This window comes from Branchiostoma floridae, chromosome 15 (assembly GCF_000003815.2).
Source record: "Branchiostoma floridae strain S238N-H82 chromosome 15, Bfl_VNyyK, whole genome shotgun sequence".
NCBI lineage: Eukaryota > Metazoa > Chordata > Leptocardii > Amphioxiformes > Branchiostomatidae > Branchiostoma > Branchiostoma floridae.
In genome coordinates, this window is record NC_049993.1 from 303691 (window position 1) to 306686 (window position 2996).

General features: G+C 42.3%; 1 long non-coding RNA gene across 1 annotated transcript in view; it reads right to left on the minus strand.

Moving 5' to 3' along the window:
* The window catches only part of LOC118432517, a 6946-nt gene extending 4922 nt beyond the window's left edge, over positions 1-2024 (minus strand). The window contains exon 1 of the long non-coding RNA XR_004833096.1: positions 1564-2024. This is a non-coding gene — a long non-coding RNA (uncharacterized LOC118432517). The remainder of the gene's footprint in view (positions 1-1563) is intronic.
* Between the last annotated feature and the right edge of the window lie 972 nt (positions 2025-2996).

The following is a 2996-nucleotide window of genomic DNA, read 5'->3' on the forward strand; positions in this document are numbered from 1 at the left end:
TACCCGTGTTGCATCTTTCTGTGCCAAAGAAGGTTTGCCTCATATGTCTATGATGCAGGCCACGAGAAAGAGGAACGTACACAAAGCTTCTCACCTGTTGAACTTTCCTGTGAACCTTATCATAGGGCACCCTATTGTCCACAATATTGAAAATCTCTCGGTGCTTGAAAGCGTCACACCTATACTGGTTGAATCCATTTCCAGTCTCAACACGACACCGTCGGGGACGATTGCTGAGTCGGTCTGAGAATCTCAACCGGTGCCCCACCGGACCGTTAGTGCACTTTGTCCGATAGAATCAAAAGAACCAGACGGTATTATTCAAGCGTCTGCTGACGCCAGACTTACATTGTCCGCACACACAGGTGACTCAGCCAGGATCTGGCCGTTAGTTTTCACAAGAAAGGATGTGAGTTACTGATTAATTCGGCAATACGTGCCCCAAAGGTGTAAATGGTTGCCCTCTAATGGTGACATTTACGCGGGCAGTACGGCAGTTGCTGTTAATGAGATGAAGTTGTGGTTTTGACATAATTTGACATTTGTACGACTTTTATGGCAGCAATCCTGGCAAATGAAGTGGCAAAGTTTTGACTTGTGAACTAAACAAGGAAGAACATGACAACCGTTGTAATATTCTATAATGATGTTCATTGTTTAAAAAATCTATTGAGTGATAGTCCCCGACAATCAACTTATAAATCCATATTTCTGTCTATCTATATATCTGTCTATCTACCTATCTATCTAGAGAGAGTGCGTTTCTGTTCTACTAAAATATATTTAGTTGAGAGTTGAGAGAGAGATATTTACAAACACACACTAATATATATTTATTACTTACGATGTATAATAGACTGAATAATTTTAACTAGATGTAGGAGTTTTGACCCGCAATTCTGACGGAGTATTCTATATACCTGTAAGATCCATTTTGTCTGAGCACTACAAAGAAATAGCAAAAGGAAAAATACCACTTTTACTTAGTTTTGGAGCAGTGTCTACAAGAATGGACGTACAAGAATGGACTGTTCTAGGATTTTGTCATTAGTTCAGAAGCCCACTGAGTTGACAACAAGTGTAGATGAGGCCTTTAAGATATTAATATTTGCGGGTATTGAATTGAGTGTTCCTACAATTTCAAAACGTTACCAATAGTCCATTCCTGCAAAGATGCATATGCTCGTAAATGTTGGCTTTCTTGGCTTTTTTGGATATCAGTGTGATATGATAAACTTGGCTGATTATGATTCTTTAGATCATGGAATTAGTATTGATGCTGGTCTGTGCTTCACGATATATGTGAGCTTTATCTAAGCTTACATGTGAACAAAGAGGTCTACTGTAAGGGACGAAACAAGATGGCGGAACGTAAAAAAGTAAAAGCTTGTCTGACAACGCCATAGAGTGCCTTGTGACGAGTCCTCGCCATTGGAACTTTCAAAGTAAAGGAACTAGTTTCTCCACAACATGGATAACCTTCGAAGAACAGCAAATCTTATACAAAAGCTGGTTTCTTTTTTTCAATATGGCGTCATTGTCAGCAGGTGTACACACGCTCACCTGTTGTAGGTCACGTCAGCTCGTCGTTTCCACCTGGTTTTCTTGGTAAGGTTCCGTGAAACTCTACTTTTTGATTGAAGGGGGCTTTGAACGCTGCAGAACGAAGAGGATACAAGTCAGTCCGAAGCAGAGCATTCGAGCAATGTCCGATTGTTCGGGATAAAACCATGTCGCCTCTCAGTTTGGCTGCCAAGGGTGGTGCCATGACGCAAGCACAAGAGCAAATACTTGCCCAATATATTCAAATTAAAGCCATTCATTGCTATTAGCGTAACGCCTTGCCTACGCATACACACCATTACGAGCAAGTGGAAAGAGTTGGGTTCTCAAGAAGCGGAAAAGGCATACAAATGTGTTTGTGTCTTTGGCAAGAAAACAAAAGAGACACATTAGTCATCTGAAAAGCCCGGCTGAATTTGATGTCACCGTACTTCACTACTTGGTAGTAGTACATGGAGAACATAACCGCTAATTGCCGAACTTCCCGAGACGACACCCCGAAGAACATTTTGTAAATCACTTTCTGAAATGTACAATATATAGACAAAATTGACATATATAAAGCGCAAGATGTGGTGTTTCGTGCCCCGTGCTGGGATTGTGTTGGTGTGTTCATGGAGAGGGGAAATGTTCCGTTGGCTGGTTAGCCACGACCAACGGTAAACATAGTTTTTCATCCAGGCTTTGACACCACTGGGGGAACAGAATAAAGAGAGGCGTTTGAAGCCATAGAAACCTTTCAATGCCAGCTCAATGTTGCATTTACCTAGTGTTCAAAAGAACTAACAAATCTGAGCATTCATCAGGGTGCCAACTATTGACAACGTTACCGACGCCACAATGACTAGAGTTCCACGAGGCCAAACCTCCACCAATTCACGATCTGTCATTTTCTTTTTCGTTGACCTGGCTATGATCATGATCTCTAGTGACTATTTTAGTACTAGAGCTGCATGTTGGTTGGTTGGCTGCCTTAGCATAACAAGTGAAAAGATAACTTATGAGATATCCTATTTCTTCCGTTTAAATTTTTTGTTGCGAGTAGGCTGTGAAATGATAAAACACCATCCTCGCAACACTGACGAGCATCCTCTTGCAACAGAGGTTAGTCTCCACCAGACTCCCGCCTGGCCGAATAGAAAAAGGGGACTTTGGCCAAGTTAAGAATAAAAGCGTAGTAGAAGTTAATTGGCCTGATGTATTGCCCAGCCTGGCATTGGCCGGCCGACTCCCTTAGCGTACTAACGTTACATCTCTATTTGTCCAAATTCTACAACTATTAATATATTAGACCACCGATCTGGTAGAGGCTAAACAGAGAGTATGACACGATGGATTCCATCTCCGAAGCCCAGCCCTTCCATGAATGGAGAAGCCTGGATGCCGGCCCCAACCCTCTTCGGCTTGTGCGTGTGTGAGTGTGTGTGTGCGCG